This window comes from Apodemus sylvaticus, chromosome 19, assembly GCF_947179515.1.
Source record: "Apodemus sylvaticus chromosome 19, mApoSyl1.1, whole genome shotgun sequence".
Taxonomy (NCBI): domain Eukaryota; kingdom Metazoa; phylum Chordata; class Mammalia; order Rodentia; family Muridae; genus Apodemus; species Apodemus sylvaticus.
This window is the reverse complement of record NC_067490.1, coordinates 18209455-18234460: the sequence shown is the minus strand read 5'-3', so window position 1 is coordinate 18234460 and position 25006 is coordinate 18209455. Positions and strand designations below refer to the sequence as shown.

The following is a 25006-nucleotide window of genomic DNA, read 5'->3' as shown; positions in this document are numbered from 1 at the left end:
ACTTTTCTAATCCAGCTACTCACCGTGTCGGAGGAGGCCAGGTTCTCTCCGTTCAGTCAGCGGAGGGTGGAAACAGGAGCTGTGTCTGGACCTGGCAAGAGCTGACTGTTAACTGGCAATGTTTCTCATGGATCCCTTTGTGAAGACATAAATGAACGCGTTTCCTTAATCTGTCCATTGTTAAGAATGGACACTTGAACAGTGGGGAGACAGGTCCCCTGCTTGGAATTGAGGGTGACATTGAATCACGAGTCTGTTTGCATTTCCGTGGGGTGGCTATACCAGCCTTGCGGTTTTTCTTTATTCCGGACCTCGATGTGTTTCCTTTCACAGTGATTAGTCATCTCAGAAACCCAGTGGGTTCTGATCATTGAAGAGAATATGAGTGTCCTCTTTCTAGGTGATTTTCCTCATATAGATTACCTCCAATTGGTTAATTATTTAAGAGAACCCACTGGGAGAAAACACGGTGATGTGTGTGTCTGTGTGCTGGTTCTTGTCCTCCACCTTCTCTGAGACAGGGTTCCCTGTTTGCTGCTGTGTATTCCAGGCCGTTGCCCCCAGAGTTTAAAGGCACTCTCCTGTCTCCACTCCCCCACCCCATCTCACTATAGGTAAGCTGGGGTAACAGATGTGTATCACCATGTTCAGTTTTACCAGTGCTCTTGGGATCTGAACTCAGGCCAGTCAGGTACAGCAAACATTCCCCCCCACCCTGGGGGGGAGTGCCATCTTCCCCAGTCTTTAAAAGATGCATTTTTTTATTCGATATATTTTTTATTTACATTTCAAATGATTTCCCCTTTTCAGGCCCCCCCCCCACTCCCCAAAAGTCACATAAGCCCCCTTCCCTCCCCCTGTTCTCCCATCTACCCCTTCCCACTTCCCTGTTCTGGTTTTGCCCTATACTGCTACACTGAATCTTTCCAGAACCAGGGGCCACTCCTCCGTTCTTCTTGTACCTCATGTGATGTGTGGATTATGTTTTGGGTATTCCAATTATCTAGGCTAATATCCACTTATTAGTGAGTGCATACCATGATTGATCTTTTGAGACTGGGTTACCTCACTTAGGATGATGTTCTCCAGCTCCATCCATTTGTCTAAGAATTTCATGAATTCATTGTTTCTAATGGCTGAATAGTAAAATGCATTTTTTAATGCACACATTGCATATATCTTTTCTCCCTGTGTGTCGCTGTAGTTATGGAGAAATATGATCTAAATGGGACATGATGGGACATTCTAGCCTATGCATATTTTAGTTCATTTTAACAAAATGGTAGAAATTAATGAGAATGATTGCTGGGTGCTTTTTACATGAGAGTAATTCTGAGCTAGAACGTGGGCAAATATGGCCTTGCTACCGTTTCCCCAAATTCCATTCACTAACACTTAGCCTTCTGAAAAGACCACGAGCACTATTGACCTTGGCCAGGCCTGGTGTGACCTTCCCTGTGCCTGCTACCTGACCTGTTCCTATGTTCCTGATCTTGGCTCTTGCCAGTCTGAATGACAGTGACTATGCTAGCTTAACACAAGGGAAACCTGGAAAAATGGAGCTTTTTACACTGCATCCTTTCCTCTTTATCCAATATCATGAGAAAACACTTTTTTAAAAAAAAAACATTTGCCTTTGTTTTATGTGCATTGGTGTCTTGCCTGCTTGTGTGTCTATGTGAAAGTGTCAGGTCTTGGAGTGACAGACAGTAGTGGACTGCCATGGGGTTGCTGGGATTTGAACCTCGGTCCTCTGGAAAAGCAATCAGTGCCCTTAACCACTGGGCCATCTCTCCAGCCCTGAAGACACACTTTTTCAAATGTTAAATTGCATTCTATTTTTGTAGGCCCCATTTCTTCACCCTAAGACAAGATCATGCATGCTCTTGATTCCAGACTAGCTACCCTCCTGCCTCAGTCTCCTGAGTCCTCAGTGCTAGGATTGTGAAAGTATGCATATCCCACAGCTGGCATTAATTAGGTTTTGAACTTTCTGTGATGTTTGTCTACCTTCTAGTAGACCTTTTTATTTTATTTTATTTTATTTTATTTTATTTTATTTTTTACCATGCTAGGGATGAAACTTAGGGTCTTAACACATGCTAAACCTGACCTCTACGAAGCTTTTAGCCCTCTCTTAGGAATGTAATGTTCAAACCCTGCCTAGTTATTCATTGGAAACTGGAAGTATTACTAGGATTAGGATTATGGGTAGCCTGTCTTTGAGGATTCTGTATACTTCTCCCCCCACGCCCCCACCCCTTGGACTCTAAGAGACATGGGTAACGGGTCTGGAATCCTCAGTTCTGCCTGAAGCCACCTTGGGCACTTGCTCCAGCACTCTGGAGTGTGGGCAAACTTTCCCAGTAGATTTCTCTACTCAAAAGGGTCATCGATATTTTCCAGAAATCCACAAGCTTCTGGTTTGACCAGGCAAGTGTGACTAGCAATTAAAAAAAATTAGATATGATTCTTTGATGTTTTTAGGGAATTAACCCTCAGCTTCCTATCTGGAGAAGTTCTACGGGCATGACATACCAATGGGCAAGAGGCAGAGAGCCACATGACTTTTATGTCTTCAGCTTCAACTCCGCTCAATAAACTCACCACCACCTGGTAGAATCTGTTAATAATCCCCGGTGACATCACTTTAAAAACATGAAGTAAATTATTCTGTCATTTCTTTGGACAGACAGACTCCTCCCATTTCCAGATAACTCTAAGGAAGGGGGATCCTGGAGAATCAGTGTGAGCATGAACTTTGGTCCTGGCCTGCAGGACAAAGAGGCTGAACCCGGAGTTAATTCTGGTGCTGTCGTAGACTGAAGAGTGTGGGGTTTCTTACTGCTCTGGAAATGCTGTTTCCCAGACAGGTTTCAAAGATAACCCTGGTGACTCAGCAGCAGCTGGGCTGCCCCGTTAGCATGCAGAACAATTCCTGTCGGGCAGCTTCTCTTCATCTTTAAAGCAGGCACGAATGGGGTAAAATTGGTTCAAAATTCATGGGTAACGTCTGCTCATGTGTTGTATGTCTGTTTGGTTTTTTGTTGTTGTTTTTGTTTTTTCTTTAATTTAGCACTGGTTAAAGTTCCAGAAATGTTAATCAGCCCTTAATAAAACAATCGGTTAAATAAATAGAGAATGGGGGACAGGAGTGTGTGTGTGTGTGGGGGGGGAAACCTTTCCTGTCCTACTTTCTTCTGCCTACTGTCCTACTGTCTTCTTAGCTGTCTAAAAGAAAGTTTCATTTTAAAAGCCTCAAGCTCACTTTTTCTTTGTCTTGTTTGTTTCACTCCCTCCCTCTCCCTCCCCTCCCTCCATCCTTCCCTTCCCTCACCCTCTCTCCCCTTCCCTCCCTTCTACTCCCCCCTCCAATCTCTTCCCTTACCCTCCCTTCACCCTCTTCCTCTCTCCCCCTTTCCCTTCCCTCCCCCTTCCCCCCTCCCTTCTCCCTCTCCCTTCTATTTTCTTCCCCCCTTTCCCTCCTCTTCCCTCCCCATCCCTTCCCCACCTTCTCTCTCCTCCCTCCCTCTCCTCCCCCTCCTTCCCCTTCTTCCCCTTCCCTTCCCTTTCCCTCCCCCTTTCCCTTCCCCTTCCCCCCCTTCCCCACCTTCTCCCTCCCTTCCCCTTCCTCCCCACTCTTCTCTCTGGGGGTGGGGGGACAGGATAGAAATCATCCCTAAAGGAACAAAAGAACCCAGAGTGAAGATCAAAGATAGCAGGGAACTGGCCGTTCTCATTTGTGATCAACCATAACTGTCTTCTAGAAGTCCTTGCACGCCAATACTCTGTTTCTGTCTCACTGCATCAGTCATGGGTGCTCGGAGTGCACTGAAGTAAAGTGAGGTTTAGGGGAGACTTGTTCTTCTGAGCTGTGGGGCTGAGGAGTCAACACCAGCCAGCCTCACCTGCTACTGTGGAAGCACTGACCGCTGACCAGGACAACTGTTCTGGGAAGCAACGGGCATTGGTTGTCAGGTTAAGTGGTTCTCTGTGACCCAGAAGTTTCCATTTCCGTGGGTGGGTACAGAATGTGTTACAGGACTAACTCTAAGATCTCTCTGCTGTGCTGGGGGCCGGGTTAGGAACGGAATGGGGACACAGTGCGCTCCTTCCACCTTTAAGTGGGTTCTGGAGCTTGAAGTCAGCTCATCAGACTCTTGCGCACCACGGTCCTGGTCCTCTCAGCCAGGCCAGGAACAGATGTTGGATGGGACCTTGGATGGGGGAATGGGAAAATGGCAGTGACAAATGGTGAAGCATTCCTAATTAACTGAAGAAAGCTCTCCTGTGGCGTTTAAGAACCTAGCACTGGGAGGCTGGAGAGAAGGCTTAGTGGCTAAGTCATGTTAGGCTCCTGTCTGTGACTCCAGGCTGACAGATACAAACACAGCCTGAGACTCCAGGGTAGGTGAAAGAGGAAGGCAGGCCTGCAGTGTGTCCCTGTAGATCTAGAGGATCAGTATATATATATATATATATATATATATATATATACTGATATAAGGAAATGGAAGGGAGAGGGAGAAGGGAGGGGGAAGGGGGAGGGAAGGGAAAGGGGAGGGGTAGGGAGGAAGAGGGTAAAGGGAGGGTAAGGGAAGAGATGGGGGGAGTAGAAGGAAGGGAAAGGGAGAAAGAGAGGGTGAGGGAAGGGAAAGATGGAGGGAGGGGAGGGGAGGGGAGGGAGCGGGAGGGAGTGAAACAAACAAGACAAAGAAAAAGTGAGCTTGAGGCTTTTAAAAATGAAACTTTCTTTTAGACATATATATATATATGGATCAGTATATATATATATATATATATATATATATATATACATACACACACACACGTGTATGTGTGTGTGTGTATGTGTATGTGTGTCTATATGTATTTTTTAATTTTCAATGCTTTATTAGAGAAAAGTAGGAAGAGAAAAGGAGACAGAGAAGTGAAGAGAGAAAGAGAAGATAGAGGGATGAGAGCTGGCCATGACTACATGGAAAGAGGGGAAAGAACGGGGAGAGAGGGGAACAGGGAGATAAGGGCAAGGATGAGAGAAAAACGAGAGAACTATATGTATTATATATATATATATAGTTTATATGTATATGTACACACACATATATACATATGTAAATATGTATGTATGTATCTATACATATATATGTATATATACATTCTATATTTATATGTACACACACATATGGACTTATTAGAATGGCACACAGGCTATATTATTCATCTAGTCTAACAGTGGCTGCAGAAGCTGTCTACCAGTGGAAGGTCTAAGAATCCAATAGTTGTTCAGTCCACAAGGCTCAATGTCTCATTGGGTCTTCAGTATTGAAGTGGAAGTTTTTGGATATGTCAAGTGATACAGACTCAAGGGGTGTTTTGCTAAGACAGACTCATGTGGTGTTTTGCTGAGGCAAGACCCGTTGGAGGACACGTGATGTTTGGAAAGAGTATAAATAGGAAGGCCATGTTCTTTATCTTCCATGTTCTTTATTTACGGTGCCAGAAGACAGTCGCCAAGACTAAAGGTGGGCCTTCCCATCTCAGTGGGTCTTCCCACCTCAAATGATTTAATTAAGGAAAAAAAAATCCCTCACAGATGTATCCAGTTGCTTGGGTTTTATTCAATTCCAGATGTGATCAAGCTGATAACCAAGAAGCGTCGTCACATCTGGCAGTGATTCAGTGAGACTCTGATTCTTAAATATATTAGTTAGTTCCTTGATACTTTTCTTTTTCTTTTTCTTTTCTTTTTTTTTTTTTTTTTTTTTTTGGTGTTTTCGAGACAGGGTTTCTCTGTGTAGCCCTGGCTGTCCTGGAACTCACTCTGTAGACCAGGCTAGCCTCGAACTCAAGTCTGCCTGCCTCTGCCTCCCAAGTGCTGGGATTAAAGGTGTGCGCCACCACCCCCAGGCCTCCTTGATACTTTTGTGGTTTGAATAATTCAGATTGATTAGCCTCTGGCACTATCAAATTTTATAGAATTAGAATGCAGTATAATAAATATTTAATTAAAATTAGTGGATGTTTAAATTTCTGCTTGGGTATAGAAGGTATGGAATATCTTGCTGTATCAAAGGTTGTGATATATATATATCCACTTCCTCATCCTCTTCTTCTTTTAAGAAGCCTAGACTGGGATTGGAGACAAGGCTCAGTGGTTAAGAGCACTGACTGCTCTTCCAGAGGTCCTGAGTTCAACTCCCAGCAACCACATGGTGGCTCACAACCACTTGTAATGGGATTCACTGCCCTCTTCTGGTGTGTCTGAAGAGAGCAACAATGTACTCACATTAAAAAAAAAAAAAAATCCCAGGCTGGTGTTGAACTTACTGTATAGTTGAAGATGATCTAGAACAACGTTCCCTCCTCCTCTTCTTTTTGTTTTTGAGATGCATGCAGGCTATCTTTATGTCATCTTAATACAATATGGAGTCACTGAAGAGGAGGAAACCTCAATTAAGAAAATGCCTGAATAAATGGGGCTATGGTCAGGTCTATAGAATGTTTTCTAAATTAATGATCAATGCCGGAGAGTCCAACCCATTGTGGGTAGGGCCACTTCAGGCAGTTGACCCTGTATTCTATAAGAAAGCAGACTGAGCAAACCCTGGGGAACAAGCCAGCAAGCTGCATCCCTCCATGGTGTTCTGCATCAGCTCCTCCTGCCTTCAGGTTCCTATCCTGTTTCGGCTTCCTTCAGTGATGAACTACAATACATTAGTATAAGCCAAATAATCCTTTCCTCCTCAAATTGCTTTCTGGTCATGCTGTTTCATTGCAGATACAGAGACCCTAATCAAGACGAGTTGGTACCAGTGTAGTAGGGTATTGATGTGACAGACCTGGCCATGTTGTTTTCAAGAGGGCTGTAGAAGGACTTTGGAACTTTGGACTAAAAAAGTCATTGAGTGTTGAGAGCTCAGGAAGCTGTTGTGTAGGAGCTTGGAAGATAACAATGTTGAGAACAGTGCAGAAGATGGAACAATGGCTTGTGAAGTTTTGTGACTCTGCTGGACCTGCTTGTTAATTTGAATTAAGATTCTTTTTTTTCCTGGTTAGCTGGGGCTGAAGAATCACCTGTCGTTAACAAGATGCCAGGACCCCGCTAAAGCAAAACCTAAGCTTTGCTGGGATGCTTGATGCTGGTTAGCTGAGAAGTTAGTGGTGATTAAGAAAAGACCAGCATCACTGAGATGAAATCTTCTGGGAAGAGTTTCCTGAGGGCCCAAAGAATTCCGGAAGAGGCTGAGGTCTTTACCTTTTTTACCTTTTACTGGCAGCTGAACTTGGTTGTGTAAGAATCACCCAGGTGGTACTGGTTTTGAAGGCATGAAGGGGATCACGGAGAGCAGCTGAGGCTTGTTACTGTGTGAGGCCAGGAGAGGCCATTAGTAAAGGCGCAGCTTTAGCAGTAGGTGAGTGCCCATGGTTGAAGGTGGGCCGGGTCGTGTGGAGAAGTTGAGGCTTGACACTATGAAGAGAGTCTAGGAGAGATTATTGGTAAAAGTGTAGCCCAGTTTCAGTAGAGACCCCAGCATCTTAAAGATGAGATTATAACCACGAACAGCAGCAGCAGTGGAGTGGAGTCAGCTGGAGCCAGAAGACAAGCTGTGTGTGCTGTAGAGGGCAGAACTGGAGAAGTGGCCAAGGCTTGTGAAGGAGCCCAGAAGATCATAAGTGAATTTCAGATATCGGATGTTGGATGTTGAGTTATTAACATTTTGAGAATTTGGTTTTGCATTGATTTGATTGTGACTATATACCCTGGCCCTTCCCTCTGCAAGTAAGAAAGTTTATACTTAATTTTTTAATTTTACAGGAACCTATAGTTGAGAGATGTTGAATGTTAAAAGACTTTGGATTTGATTGGCTATTTTAAAGAGACTGAACTTTTTTTTTTTTAAGTTTTATTTATTTGTTTTCTGTAACTACATGGTCACTGTCTTCAGACACACCAGAAGAGAGCATCGGATCCCATTACAGATGGCTGTGAGCCACTGTGTGGTTCCTGGGAATTGAACTCAGGACCTCTGGAAGAGCAGTCAGTGCTCTGAACCCCTGTGCCATCTCTCCAGCCCCGAGACTAAACTTTTAATGTGTTTGAACTTGTAAACAGTAGGATTTTAAAAGTTATTCGTATTTTTAGTGGGAGATCTTGGGGATGAATGAGAAAGAAAAGGTATTTGTTTAATGGTGATGTGTTTGTATATCAGTTTGGCAAGGGATCCGTTGTGCAAGATAGTTTAAATGGCAACTCAACACAAGCTAAAGTCACCTGAGAAGAGGGAACCTCAGTTAAAAAAATGCTTCCATAAGATTGGGTTGTAGGCACGACTGTAGGGCATTTTCTTAATTAGTGATAGACGGGGGAAGACCCAGCCTATTGTGGGTGGTGACATTCTTGACCTGGTGGACTTGGGTTCTATAAAAAAAACTGGCTGAGCAAGCCATGAGGAGCAAGCCAGTAAGCAGCATTCCTCCATGACTTCTGCAATAGCTCCTCCCCTCTAGGTTCAAGTCCCATCCTGACTTCTTTTAACAATGAACTACAATGTAGAAGTGTAACCAAAATACATTCTTGGTTTTTTAGTCATCAGCTTGGTTTTTGATCATGGTGTTCCATCACAGCAATAGAAACCCTAAGCCAGCATGGAATCGTGATTAGCTAATTCATTTGCTTGAGATTTCTTACAGTATGCTCATACTTTGTATGTGTGCCTATGACCTTTTCATGTATGCATTACTCTTTTCAAAATAATATCTGCGTCATCATCCTTAACAACTTAGAAAGTCTCATCTCAGTCTTCAGTCAGAGACTTTAAACGTTTGGCTTAAAAGATTGTCTTTTAGCATCTCATTAAGGTTTTAGCGATGTTAACTGTGTGTGCACATGGGTGATGCTGTGTATGAAACCTAAAGCAGCGCACTGCCTCTGAGATCTTTCTCCAGCCTTCATTGCATCCGCGTTCTCTGAAATATTAGCTGTGTTCGCTTAGTCTACAGTTTCAGGCTAATGGGCATATGATCTGGAATTCAAATATTCTTTTTGTTTGTTTGTTTTTTGGTTTTTGGATTTGGTTTTTTCAAGACAGGGGTTTCTCTGTATAGCCCTGGCTGTCCTGGAACTCACTTTGTAGACCAGGCTGGTCTCGAACTGAGAAATCTGCCTGCCTCTGCCTCCCTGAGTGCTGGGATTACAGGCGTGCACCACCACCGTCCAGTGGAATTCAAATATTCTTATAGCTTTTTCCTTACTTGCAATCTGGCTGGAGTTCTGAGTTCCTCTTGGGTAGAAGGCACGTGGCTTTGATTCATAAGGATGTCCATGGAGTCCCTATTGAATGATGCTCAGAATGACAGCCGATCAGCCTGTCACTTATCAGGCACTTGAAGAACTGTAAAGCGAGTCACTCTCTGAGTTGCGATACTTTCTATGATGGCATCGACAGGCACTCGCCACAAAATCGCTATTACAGTTTCCACAGAAAGAGTCCCCAGGCTCTGAAATCCCTCCGGTGGTAGAGCTCTCCATCAAAGCTCATCCGTGGCATCTTACAGAACGTTCTAGTGGATGAAGACTCCAAGGTGTGAGTTGATGCTGGATGCTTATTCATGCAGTTCCCTAAAGAAGCTTTCTCTCTGTTCGTTAGTGAACATCTTGTACTCCAGTTAGGAATCTGAGTCATTGGTGAGGCCACGCCCCGTTCTCAGGAAGTACACATCGTCTCAATTCTGCCTGGGGAACAGCTCTTCAGTCCTTGTGTTTTGGTTTAGGGGTGGCTCTCTTTTCCCTTGAGCTACTAGATCGGTTTTCTCAAATGTCTCCTTCCTTCCGCCTTGCGATGGGGCGATGCAGATTGTCCATTTGACAGCATCTAGAACCGCCTAGGAGACAAAGCTCTGGGCTTCTTTGTAAGGGAGAGTTTTAGATCGAGTTAATTATGGGGGGGGGGGCAGAAAGACCTGCCTGGACGCTGAGGGACAGTGAGTGATACCATACACTGGGCTGGAGTCCTGTACCCAATATAAAAGCGGAAGCAAGCTAAGCCCCAGAAGCTACCTCTATACTTCCGCCCTTAGAAGTCACGTGATTGGCGGCTTCATGCTTATGATGACTTAATGTGTGCTGTGAAACTTAACTTGGTTGCCAACCTAACTTGCCTGTAGAAAGGGAACCTTCATTGAAGGATTGGCTTCATCGGACGGGCCCATGAGTGTGTCTGTGGGGGCCTGTTTTTGCTATTTCTAATTAATGTAGGAGAGTCCAGCCCACTGTGGGGATATTATTCCTAGGCAGGCAGACCTGAACCGTATGTGAATGCTAGCTAACCACTAACCTGGGAGCAAGCCCATAGGCAGTGTTTCACCATGCTTCAAGATCTTGCTTTGAGTACCAGCTGGAGCGACCTTCAGAGATGGACTGTAACCCCTAAGGTATATACATCCTTTTCTCTGCGAGTTAGTTGGATTCTGTGCTTTTATCAAAATGACAAGAGATGCAAACATGGACAGGACACATGCTGTTCCTGCCCTGACAGACTGAACCTCGAACCCTCCCTATGCTTCCTGCCTTTGTATTCTCCCAAGAGTGGGTACAAACCTCTTTTCTTCTCTATCTGTGGTGGTTTGTATAGGCTTGGTCCAGGGAGTGGTACTATTAAGAGGCGTGGCCTTGCTTGGAATGGGCGTGGCCTTGGAGTAGGCGTGGCCTTGTTGGAGTAGGTGTGTCACCGTGGTCTTGGGCTTTAAGACCCTGATCCTAGCTGCTGGGAAGCCAGTCTTCTCCTAGCAGCCTTCAGATAAAGAGGTAGAACGCCCAGCTCTGCTCTTCTTGCCCCATGCCTGCCTGGACGCTGCCATGCTCCCGCCTTGATGATAATGAACGGAACTTCTGAACCTGTAAGCCAGCCCCAATTAAATGCTTTCCTTTATAAGAGTTGTCTTGGTCATGGTGTCTGTTCACAGCAGTGAAACCATAACAAAGACACTACCCCTCTCCTTATTTGAACTTTCTGATCCCTGGCAGTCCTTCGGTCCCACCTCACCGGCTCTCCTCCCATCAGCCATTATTCACATTTTCCGGTATTGTAGCATTTTTTGAACAGCCTTCTCTGGTGGCATTTGGTGTGTACTACTGGGGTGACGCCTTTTATTCTGTCTCCTAGGGACAGTAGGCTCCCAGAAGGTATACTGATGTTCTCCTCTTGTGAAAAATGGCTTTACTAATGTTTTTAAAGCAGTCTCATTGTATATAGCCCTAGCTGGTCTCGTATAGGCTACGATGACTGGGTCGGCCTCAAACTCACTGTCGCATGCATGAGTCTGCCTCCCAAATGCTGGGACTAATACACCATCACACCCAACCTAAGTCATTGCCTGTTGGACAGCAGTTACTTATATAGTTTCCTTGAGGCCGTGTTGAAGTTCTTTTGACCTTTAGGAACCTAACAAACTCGACTTGAATCCACTGAAGATATAACATCTGTAGAACTCTCATTGCAACTCTGCCTCAGGCAATTGAAATTAGCATCCCGGAGAGTCATCTCTTCTTTAAACAAAGGTGCAAAGCTCCGATTGTAACAGCTTCACTCTGGACAAATATTTGTGTTAATATATGTTAATGAGGTGCATTTCCACTATGTATCTGTTAATATATGTTAATAAGAAGCATTCCCACTGTTGATTATCTTGGTAAGAAGACACTGTTCCCATAAAATCTCTGCCAGAGAACATTAGATTCTTTCGTCTGAGCCTCCATCTCTACTCCCAGGTTTTTATTTATGCTTGTTTTGCTTTTATCGTGAAGTGGCGGCAATTTTTTTGTGAGGTAGTTTTCCAGATAGAGATTCTGGAAGGAATTATTTGATGGTTAAGATAGAGAGAATCCATTCTTCCTGCCTTGGAAAGATTGCAGCCAGAGTCTGGACATGAAAGATTTCATGAGGGAGGCAAAGAGTATTGCTGGCCTCTCCTTACAGCTCCAGACCCAGGGCTCAGTTCTTCTGACGGGTCTGTAAAATGTACAAGTGCATAGCATAACATGTGACGGTGCAATCGAAGTCAAGAAATGTGCAGGAGAACGTGCCTATGATACTGTGTGACAGGGTTCTGTCTCTCATATGCAAGTGTGTAAACAGGTCCTCACATGTGGAGGAACAGGCTAAAGTCACAGGAAAGGAAGATCCTGGGGAAGAGAGGGTGTACCTCATACCTCATAGAGCAGGAGAAAGGTTAGCCAATAGTACAGGAAAGGATGTTAAATCACACACACACACACACACACATACACATACATACATACACACACATGCACACACATACACACATATATACACACATATATACAGACAAAACACATACATACACACATATACACACATACATACACACTATACATACATACACACATACATATACATATACACAAACGTACATACATACACAAACATACATATATACACACACAAACATGCACATATACACACATACATGCACACAAACATACACACATACACATGTACACACATGCACATACATATGCATATACACAGTACATACACACATACTATATGTGCATACACACATATACAAACATACATATATACATACACATACATATATATATATATACATACACATATATGTGTATACACATATAAACATGCACATATACATATACATGCATATTATATGTGTATACACAAATAAAAACATACATATATACATCCACACATACATGCATATACATACATGTATACACACATGTACAAACACACACATATGCACACACACAGTTTTTCCCCTAGCAGTGCTGTCCCGAGTCACAATTTGTGCAATGTTTTTGGCGGTGAACTGGGGCATATTATTTATCCACTAAAACAGAATAAAAGCAGGCCTGCCCTTTGCTCCAGTTTTGTGAACTTCTGCTGCAGAAGTCATGAGATATTTTTTAAGGATGTTGACTCCAGCCATGTTTTTAAAGTAAAGATGCCGGAAACAAACATCTTAATAGGACTTGGGGAATGTGCTGTTTACTTAATCTAAAACTTAGTTAGAGTGATGTGTGGTAAAGGAAGGAATGTCCCCCAATTATTTTTAAGAGAAAAACAAAGCACAGAGTAATGGGTGTAAGACAGTCTGATTCTGAGAACAGAAAACAGGAAACAAGTCTGATATTTGCGTGAAAATTGTCCGTTTTTCTTAGAGTGATGAAATTTTGAGGACAGAGTGAAATTGTTACCTTTCCTTTCTGCTGTTTCGTTTTACATATTGAATCGAGCATGCATTTTGTAAAATGTCCAATAAATAAACAATTCAATTAAAAATCTAGCTTTTGATCGTTGATGGACCACAACCTAGACAGTCAGTTGGGAAGAGGGAACCCCAACTGGACAATTGCTTTGATTAGATTGGCCTGTGGACGAGTCTGTGGGGCATTTTCTGGCTGGCCAATTGATATAAGATGACCCATGACCCAGCCCACTGTGGGTACCATCCCTAGGCGGGTGGATCGGGTCTCTTAGAAAGTTAGCAGAAGGCGAACAGGAATCCTCCGTGGTCTGTGTTTCAGCTCCAATGTAAGCCTCTGCCCTGACTTCCCTAAGTGATGGAATGTGACCTAGAACTATAACCTTCTCTCCTCAGTTGCTTTGGTCAGTGTTTATCACAGCAGCAGAATTAAATGAGATCAAACATTTAGCAGCTGTTCTCTTGGCTAACATTCACCGGCATACATTTGTGTACCATCATTACTGTCCGTTTAATATCATTTACACGGCCAAGGACTTCCGAGCTCTGTGATGGTATCTTGTGTTTGTGGAAGTCTTATCAGTGCTAATTAAGATCCCCAGTGACTGCACAGGCTCTTGAGCTCCACATGGAACTGCAGCTTGGCTCTTGTTTGGATGTTGCTGGTATTTAGTCTAGGCTCCGCCCCACAGTTGCCTGGCAACAGCCAGGTGCACCTGACTCACTATAAAAGGGGCTGCTTGCTCCCTTTCTCTCTCTCTCTCTCTCTCTCTCTCTCTCTCTCTCTCTCTCTCTCTCTCAACTCCCTTTCTCATATCCTGAATAAACTCTGTTCTGTTCGATACTACCAACGCAGAGGCACCCCCTTCCCCCACACCTTTTTGCACCTCCACCAAGCCTATCCCTGGTTTCTCTTTCTTGTTATAAAACACAACAGCTACTGCAGTCACGTACCTGTAGGGTAGAACTAATGCTTGGGGGTGGGGGTGGGGTCTCTATTCCATGCCCAATATTGGGATATCCATATTTTCCTTCCAGGGAGGGAAACTATTTGTCTCTCTGCTTTTAGCCAGGGTTTCTTGTGTCCCATGCTGAAATAAGGCTCAATACATAGGTAAAAATATCTTTAAGTCTTGATCCCTGAGTCTGTGAATGTTGAGATTCCAGGCAAGTACCACAACACACCTAGTTTATGGGGTACTGGGGGTGGAGCCCCCGGCTTTTCTGCACGCTAGGGAAGTGCTTCACCAACTGAGCTGCATCTTCCATACCCACTTCTGGTGGTTTTAATGCTTTTCCCTAAATTGAAGTTTAAATTTCAAAATACAGATTTATTTTAGTCCCCCCCCCAAATATTATAGCAATAAATCGGAATCGTAAATGGCAAACAAAACTGCTTCTTCTACTGCTAAACCACCATGCATATGTCACCAAATTGGAGACAATCCTTTCATCATCTAGTAGACTTCCTTCTAAGCCATTCATTGAAGAAGATATTTCCTACACAGAAGTAATGAAAGAGGGTTTTATTTATTTGTTTGTTTGTTTATTAAATTAGTTTCTCAAGACAGGGTCTCTCTGTGTAGCCCTGGATATCCTGGAACTCACTATGTAGACCAGGCTGGCCTCCCAAGTGCTGGAACTAAAGGTATGCGCCGCCACCACCCAGCATGGAGGAGGGTTTTTAAAAGTCAAAGACAGATTTAAGTGTGCATCACTGGATCATGCAGATTCGCATCTCCACTTTCTCTTCTGGAAAACGGTATTGGTCAGCAGCCTTACCTTCTCAGAGGCTCTCTGTGAGCATGAAGTTTAAACCTTGGAACTTGGTTCATAGTAGGTACTTTGCATTGCTAGATCTTTAAACAGTTCTTGTATATTCGTTACTGTTTCTCATTATGCACACACTCTGTGCTTCATGCAAAATGAACTTTTTTCTTTTTTCTTTTTTTTGTTTTTTGTTTTTTTGTTTTTTTGAGACAGGTTTCTCTGTATAGCCCTGGCTGTCCTGGAACTCATTGTGTAGACCAGGCTGGCCTTGAACTCCACCTGTCTCTGCCTCCCAAGTGCTGGGATTGAAGGCGTGCGCCACCACGCCCAGCTGAACCTTTTTCCTCACCTGTCTCACTGGGATGAAAGGGCTCAAATACACAGATCTACAGTGTCTATAGTGTCGAGGTGGAGCACACATCAAAGAGGTGTGCATTTCTTTTTTTTTATTATAATTTTTTTATTCGATACATTTTTTATTTACATTTCAAATTATTTCCCCTTTATTTTGTGAATATAACAAATCTCTTTGAAGAAGTCTGTGGGTTTAAATCTAAGTCATTTACACAGCCAGTGTCATGGGTAGACAGTGGTCCTGCACCGATCCTTCACTTTACCAGAGTGGGGCATCACACCCTTACTCTGAGATGTGGTTGCACTGTATAGAATTCACTGTTCTATTTAGACTGGGATTCTCATTTTCCCTAACATCGATGCTTTCTATCCCATGAGTGCATGTGTCCTATTTAGAGTGGCTTCTTTGTAGACAGGGTCTCTCTCTCTCTCTCTCTCTCTCTCTCTCTTAATCTTTGTTTTACCTTTATTTTACTCAGTTATTTTAAAAGATACTATTTATTTATTTATAACTTCTGCATACGTGTGCATGAGTGTCTGTTCACATGTGCAGGCAGATGCCCACAGAGGCCAGAAGAGGTGTTCATCCCCTGGAACTGGAGTCACACACAGTTGTCTGTAAATGTTGTGGCCAGGTCATCTTCCAAACAGCCAGTGCTCTGAACCGCTGCATACACTCTCTCTCCAGCCCAGAGTTTCTGCTTTTAATATGAATATTTACATCTTTCATGTTTAGGATAATTATATTGTTTGCTTCTTTTTTTGGTCCTTATTCTTTGTCTTAAATTTATATTTTATGAGTCTGTTCTCTTTCCTCTTAGCATTCAGACTATAATTCTTTAAGGGTATTTAGAGTTATACACATAAACTCTCATAGAAACACATGTGCACTCACAAATATATATATATATATATATATATATATATATACACTGTCACACATACACTCACACATACACACATACACTCACACTTATACACATATACTCACATGTATACATATACATTCACAGAAACACATGCACACTCAACAAATATACATACACTGTCACACATACATATACACTCACATATACACACATACACTCACATATACCCATATACACATATGCACTCTCACACACACATATACACATACACTCACACATTACACTCACACTTATATACATATACTCACATATACATTCACAGAAGCACATGTATATTCACAAATATACCCACAGTCACACATGCACACATACATACACATATATACTCTTACACATACACACACGCACTCACACATATCTCTCACACATACACATATACACTCACAAATACACATATACACTCACAAATACATACTTACACTCACATACACAAATGCACTTTCATACATCCACACACACACTCTTACACATATTTTAAAAATCCTTAAAAACTGCTTAAAGAGTAAGTAAAGATATTTTATTTTGCCTTTCTTTTTTTCCTTGATATTGTTTACTTTAAATATCATTATTGTTTCTACTTAAGAATTATAAAATAAGCCGGGCGGTGGTGGCACAAGTCTCTAATCCCAGCACTCTGGGAGGCAGAGGCAGGCAGATTTCTGAGTTCGAGGCCAGCCTGGTCTACAGAGTGAGTTCCAGGACAGCCAGGACTATATAGAGAAACCCTGTCTCGAAAAAACCAAAAAAGAAAAAAAAAACATAAAATATTTGGAGAACTATGTACCAACAAATTGTTGATATTAAATAGACTGGTTTATATTACTTGTACCATGGATGGATCATACCAGAAACAGAAAGACACACGTGTCCCGTGACTATCCCAGGGAAGAAAGTGCGCACAGTATTTCACTTAGCGATTTCCTGATTTGATTTCCTGATCGACAGCCTCTTAAAACATTGGCTAAAATTTATTGTGAACCAAGAGGAAGGCAACATTGTTTTCTTAATTCTGTCCCACATTCAGATGCCTTGGCTTGAATATCACAAGCTTCCCCCAATCCAACCTGGTCCAGGTGTTAAATGGTTGGTCCTCAGGATGACATTACTGGGAGGAGAGGAGTCTGTTGGGACGCTGGGCTTCGTCAGAGGCGACAGGAGGACTGTGCAACTCTCTCTCTCCTTTCCCTTCTCCTGCTCCAGGACAGAGAGCAGCACTTTTAATCCCTCAGGACCTTACTCAGTGCTGTGTTGGCTTGTCACAGCTCCTAAGCCCGGGACGTGATTATTGACTGTCAAGAAAACGTTCTGTGTGAATTACCTCAGGTTCTTGGGGACATGATAGAAAGCTGACCAACACATATTCTTTTTTATTATTTTTCCAATTCCCTCTATTTGAGTTTTCCTGAGAAAGACTTTATTATACCTATTTTTCTTTTTTGCAAAGGAACAAATGCTAGAACTTTGCTGAAAAGCGCATTAAAGTCATCCTTTCTTTCCCCCTCTCATGCCTTTGGTTTGAATAGAATTTTATTTAAAAATTTTATCTGTGTGTCTCCGAGAGTGTGTATGTGTGTGTGTGTGTGTCTTTCTCTCTGTGTGTGCATGTGTGTGTGGAAGTCAGAGGGCAACTTGTGAGAGTTAATCCTCCCCTAACAAGTGGGTGCTGGGATCGAACTCAGGTCATCGGGCTTGGTAAGCAGGAACTTTCACTTACTGAGCCAGGCTGCCTTTTTTTTTTTTTTTTTTAACACTTTAAATATTAATGACACTCTTTTCCTATGTAGTTTCTGAAGGTAAACCCAATATAACCTTAACTATGTTTGTTTTGAGACAGGATCTCACCACATAAACTGGGTTTGCCTAGGACTTACTATGTCGACCAGGCCAGCCTTGAACTCACAGACAAGAGCCCGCCTCTGTCTCCTGAGCCTTGGGATTAATGACATGCACCACCACGCCTTTCTAGATTTTACTCGTCTAGGTAGGGCATTTATTTTGTGCTGGGTTCAGGGCCTGACTCAGAGGAGACACTTTTAGTACTTGCTCTTAGGAGTGCCTCCGAGCTCTCTGGTCCTGTAGCTGCCTGTCTATGGTTAAATTAAAAAAGAAACCTCAGCTGTTATTTCTTGGAATATTCCTGTCCTTAGCTACCTGTATTCTCCCCTCATTATGTCTATGTTAGGTCTTCGTGATTATTCCACAATTACCGAATTTCTTCTTCGTTTTTCCATTTGTAGAAGTTTCTATAGTCATCTCCAAGTTTAATGAATTTTTAAAATATTTGTATTTAGTTTTCTCTTGAGTCCACTGGAACATCCCCCCTCCCATCTATCTATCTATCTATCTATCTATCTATCTATCTATCTATCTATCTATCTATCTATCTATTTATTGAGACAGGGTTTCTCTGTGTAGCCCTGGCTGTCCTGGAACTCACTTTGTAGACCAAGCTGGCCTCGAACTCAGAAATCTGCCTGCCTCTGCCTCCCAAGTGCTGGGATTACAGGCGTGCGCCACCACTGCCCGGCTCACCTGAGCATTCTTAACCTCTGTCTCAGCATGCCTTCTTGCATGTTAAATATTTCCTTATGATTCTTTTAGTCTCTGTGTCTTTTAGTTTCTTCTTGTATTAGCAGGTTGAAGGCAGCCATATTTGTTCTTCAGTGTTTTGCTTCTCATCTCGATTCCTTAGATCATCATTGTATGTGATAACTTGATTGAGCTACAGGATGCCCGGGCAGGTTGTCCGAGGTCACTTCTGGTCTTGTCTCTTACAGGACTCGTGCAGGAGATAAGTGTCTGTTACAGGATTTAGTGAGGCATCTTCCCACACAGGGAGAGCAGCTGCGGACCGTCCTGTGAGATGGGCAGTATGTTCCCTACAGGTCCTTGTTCTTTGGACACCATAGCCTTCTTCCACATCCTCAGCAGATAGCCCCACATTCCAGATGACAACAGAATATCAGGCTCTGGTTTTTCCCTCTAATTTGATTAACTTTGATGTTTGCTGTCTCTCTTTAGTTTAGCTAAGTGTTGATCTTGTCCTTTTGAAGAATTAACCCCTTTGTTTCATCGATATTTTTGTATCTTTCTTTTAGTCTGTATTTTGTTAAGTGCTGCCCTAGTACCTATTATTTCCACAGATGTCTGGCTTGGTTTGCTTTTTTTTTCTTTGATCCTCAGAAGAGCCGTTGATTTTTTCCTTGCTGGTTTTTCCATGCAGGTCCTCAAGATCTATTGTTTGTCCCCTTAAAGTCACCTTGACCGCACCTCTAAGATTTGGCTAAGTTGTGTTTTCATTTTCATTTAATTTTTGGGATTTTCAATTTCAATTTCCCCACAGATCAATTAGGAGTCTGTTGTTCAATCTCCCTGGTGGTTTTGTTTGTTTTTGTTCTTTTGTTTGTTTGTTTTTGTTCTTTTGTTTGTTTGGTTTTGGTTTTTTTTTTGCTTGCTATTGAGTTTTTTCCCATTATGATCTGATCATGCAGAATAAATTCTTTTCCTTTTGTATTTTTTTTTTTGTATTTGTTAAGATATGCCTTATGGTTCAAAATATGATCTAGTTAATAGAAAGTTCCACAGGCTACTGAGAAGAAATGTGTATTCCACAGATATCAGATAGAAGATTCCATAGGTATCAGTTGAGTCCATAAACCTATGGTACAGTCTAACTCTGAAGTTCTCTTGTTGAAGTGTTTTGTCTGCATTGTCCATTGATGTGTGTGGGGTGTTGACATCACCCAGTATCATTGTATCTAGATGACTCATCTGTCACTGTGTGTCCAGTTGAACTTTTAAAAATGAAACTAAGTGCACCAATATTATATGCATATACATTCACAATGATTCAATTTCCTTAATGTATTGATTTCTTTATTAATAAACAGTCACATGTTTTATTTGTTCAGGCTAGCATTTATCTCAATTGTGGTTGTAGTTATTCCTGCTTGTTGTTGGTATATATATATATACCAACATATATATGTGTATATATATACACACCAATATATATATGTGTGTATATATGTATATATATATACATATATGTATGTGTACATAATGTACATGTGTATATATCCATATGCATACATATACATATATACATATACATACATATATATACACATACATGTATATATACACTACATTTATATACATCTATATGCATATATACAATATATGCATTTATATGCATATATATGCATATATGCATATATCAATATACATGCATATATAAATATACATACATGCATATACATGTATATACATATACATGTATATATACATTACCTACATACAATCATATACATGTGTATGCATATGTGCATATATGCACATACATACATTCATATACATACACACATATGAATATATATATATATATATATATATTCATTTACTTACAAATAACAAATTTTTATTTCATTCCTGAGCACAGTAAGTAATCCACATTCAACTTCCTTACCCAGTAATTCCGATGAAAACCCCAGAAAGATTAGTAGAAAAATTGTAGGAATTGACAACCCCCTAAATTTTTTAAAAATATGTTTAAGATTGAAAAATGTTTTAAGTTTGTAATTCCTGGTAGAAAAACATTATCTGAATGAATATCCCGATGGCAAACCTGGATAAAATGTCTCAGCTGTATTTGATGCAGAAGGGCAGAGATTATCTTGGAGAGTCCCAGCTCTCCTGGTGAGGTCAGAGATACACTGTTTTTTGTTTGTTTTTAATATTTATAAATGTGTATGAATGCTGTGCTGCATGTGCACCTGTGTGCCAGAAGAGGGCATCAGATCCCTTTATAGATGGTTGTGAGCCTCTATGTGGTTGCTGGGATTGAACTCAAGACCTTTCTTTGGAAGAATAATCAGTGCTTTTAACCATTGAGCCACCTCCCTTTGCCCCCCTGCCCTTGCCCCCCCTGATTTGTATCACTGCAGTACTCAAGAGTGAGCTAACCTGCTCTCCTTCCAGTAAGGGCTTTATTTGACATTATGATTGACTTCCAAACTTGTCTGCCAATATACTGATGGGATCCACAGCCTTTGGCTCCCTCTGATATTTTTCTATGTGTGCCGGGTTCTGGGCCACATCCTAGAAAGCCTCCATGGCTTCAGGATCCTGGGTGGCTACAAGAACCTCTGATCACTGTGGGATTCAGCAAGTCCAGGCATTCCTGACATTCCCGGCATGCCCTCTCCCATTCCGGGTATGTCTCCAGGGGAATTACCAGGCATTCCCCCAGGAAAAGCACCTGGAAGAGAGCCACTCTGGGCTCCCGATGTCTTCTGGCTGCTTTGAGCTCTCCTGTGTTCTCCCGAACCTCCTACACCTTTTCTATTATTCATCTCTTCCTCTTCACGTTTTCGCTCATACTTCCTCTGACTTCGGCACATTTTTTGAGCCCGAGGTTGGACTTCTTTCAGGATTTTACAGGCATCCTTGTCATAATCCAGTTTACAGGCAAAGGCAGGATCATGAGCTGCTGCTTCTCAAAGACCCAGGAGTCTGTGCGCTTTCCCTCGCCATTTGAATGGCTGAGCTGAATCAGGGTTTATTTCAGTAGCTCTGTCGTGGCCTGGGTTGGAAGGAAGTATTCGGCTTCTGTAATTTGATGATGATACTGACTCTCTCAGGGGAGGGTTTAGCTTGATGGCGTCTGTGGACAAGTCACCTTCATCGAGGGCTTTAATGGCATCCCCCTCCTTTTCATCTCCCGTTTTTCCGAGGGGTGTCATTGTCAATCTCTAGATCGCTCTTCTCCCTTGATGGTCTGTCTGTCTTTGTTTCCCTCTGTCTTATTATCTCTCTTTCTTTGATATTTTCTTCTGAGTTAGCTTTATGCATAGCAGGGGTAACTTATTGCTCACACGCTCTCCCCCAGAAAGCGCATCCCCCCCCCACTTGACTATACATTAAAGTCTTTTTGGAATGGAGTTGCTTTAGTTATAGGGCCTTTTAATTATCAAGGGAAGCGAAGGGTTTGGACATTAAACATCTCTTCTGTCTTACATGGGCTTTTTGAGAGGAAGTTTGGCTCTCACGCTTTTCAAACAGGTCCCTCTGCCTGGATTTCTGCACTTAGGAAAAGTGAGGACTAAATATTTAACTTAACCGAATGCTCGTTCCTCAGGATAGCGGAACTTTCTTCGTGTTCTCTAGAAGCAGCTGAGACAGATGTCTCTCTTGCTGGACAGAGCATCTCAGTCTCCATGACAGCTTGGAATGCTCTTGCTAAGAGAAACATATGACATATTCTCACTCCAGAACATTAATGGTCATTTCCTAGTAACCAAGGAAGGGACTTTAAAGATTCTGCCCTCCATTTACCTGAGGTTTTGCTCTTGTTTCTGCTGATACAGTGGCAGGAGGGGAGTGTTAGTTAGCCCACAATGAGGGGCAGTGGTGCGTGCCAGCACTCCTGACTTCAACACAGTGCCGATCATGTTTCTCCACAGTTAATGCTAATACTTTTCTTCTTCATCCCGATTTTACACTTACTTTTACTCCATGTGATGCCTTAACAGACATTTCTGACAGTTCTGTCGGTTAGGATAAACTTAAATACATCAAGAAACAAACAAACAGCACAGAGCAGAGAAGTAGCCAGAGATGACGGCTCTAATTCTCCTTTCCAAATTCTCAATGTCAGTGTCTCTGTTGGTTATAGTTACCAGAGGACTACGGGTCTCCAGTATGTGAAGAAACTTGATCCTCATGGTTCCAAACTATCTCTGGGAACTGGGTCTGTTTGAAGTCTGCAGAAAGCTCTGGGTCCAAGAGGAAAGATGACCATATTTATAAACAAAACATAGCATGTAATTATGGGCATTTCAGGAATCCTACTTTAGAAACCCCGTCTCTTATGCAGACATGATCCCCTTCAGCAGCTAACTACCCTGACTTCAGTATGTGCACCCATGTCATTTCCCTTTTCTGCAGGATCCCTCGGAGTGAACTGGGTTTGAGGGCCCTAGGCTACCTTAGGGCCAATCTTCAAACAGTGCTAGCTAGGTCCTGTTGGGAGAAAGAGCCAAGAGTCTTCAGGCTTAGGTATGTGATGCTTCCTATTGGAAAAAAAAAAAAAAAAGCAAATAACCAGACAAAAACTGCAACAACAACAACAGAACTGTGGTTGTCAGTGCTGGTCTGTGCCCTTTTCACTGACAGTTATCTCAACACCTGAAAGTGTGAACTTTGCCCAAATGTCTTGTGCCTGTTACTCGTGCAATGGTAAGAACCAAACCACAGTACATTCTGTTGCCAATGAACAGAATGGTGGTGTTGAATAAATTGTCACTTGCAATGGTACAGTGGCACTGGTCACTGTGCCTTGTTCACCTGGGTTCCTTTGGTATGGTTGTTAGCCCACAAATATGTGACATACTGCCACTTTCTGTTGACTTGTCTATAAACATACAGTGGGCAGTGTGCACTTTGAAGATGTTTATTTAGATAATTCAGAATATATTTGTTTTCATCTCTTTCTCTCTGTGTATATGTGTGCATGTATATGTGTGTGTGTGCATGTGTGTATATGTATGTCTATGTGTGTGTATATATGTGTATATATGTGTGTATGTGTATATATGTATATGTGTGTATATATGTGTATGTGTATGTATGTGTGTATGTGTGTGTGTGTGTGTGTGTCTATGTGTCTGTGTATGGGTGTGTGTATGTGTGTGTGTATGTGTGCTATGTGTATAACTGTATATGGAGGCTTGAGGTCATGCATATTTCTCTGTAGTGCTCCACTTAGTTTTTGAGACAGGGTCTCTCACTGAGCCCAGATCCCTGCTCTTTAGCTATACATGCTCAATAGCAGGTTCCCAGATTTGACTGTTCCCACTCCCCAGTGTGAGTTATTTTCCTATTCCCACCCCTTTGCTTGGAAGAACGAGCCTGGGATTACAGGTGTCTATTAATTCCATTGTCCAGTTTCCATCTTCAAGTCTTCCAGGTTCTAGACGCATGGTCAACATCTACATGCAAATGTATTTTAAAACTATATTTAAATAGTGGAAATGCATATTAGTTATTATATAAAAATTCCCTTTTCTTCTATCACTAGTCAGCATTCAACACATTCCTGTGGCTAGAATATGTGGGAATTTGTGGCCATGACTAGCCATTTTTTCAGTGGACACCAGGTTAAAGATCCTATAGCTTTTCCAACTGCTGTGCTGGACGTCAGATCCCAAAGGCCAAGGACCAGTCCCATAGGAACACACTTGCTTCACATGTCCACAGTAAATAGTAACTTGGTATCTGTCTTTCTCCTCAGATGGATTTCAGTTGAGGTCTTCTGAGAAAGAAGTGACCTGGGCCCATGTTCTAGCTCTGAGAGACATCACCGTGTACAGTGTCTGATATGCCTGTTGGGAAAGCTCTCAGGGCTCAGGGCGGCACGTTTACTGGGTTCTCATGTCAGGCAGAGTTCTAAGAAGCAATATAGATACTCAGGTGGGTATGAAGATTGATGGGGGCATGGCCTGGAGAGCCCCTGAGCACAGGGTCACCTTCCTGCACACGGATGTGCCATCCATCTGGAAGGTCCACGCTGTCGCTGAAGGACTTTGTGGGGTTTCCACGGGGACAATGTGTGTGATCAGCCAGCCTCCAGACCAGGCCCATTTCCCCGAAGCTGGGGCTGCGGTTGACAGATCCCCACTTTTGGTGATTAGCCCTCCTGGTGG

At 42.5% G+C, this 25006-nt stretch overlaps 1 protein-coding gene and 1 pseudogene across 6 annotated transcripts in view; one reads left to right on the top strand and one right to left on the bottom strand.

Moving 5' to 3' along the window:
* The window catches only part of Ank3 (ankyrin 3), a 600128-nt gene that overhangs the window by 1854 nt on the left and 573268 nt on the right, over positions 1–25006 (top strand). The gene's annotated exons all lie outside the window — the stretch shown is intronic.
* On the bottom strand, positions 21300–22045 carry LOC127670037 (hsc70-interacting protein-like; annotated as a pseudogene).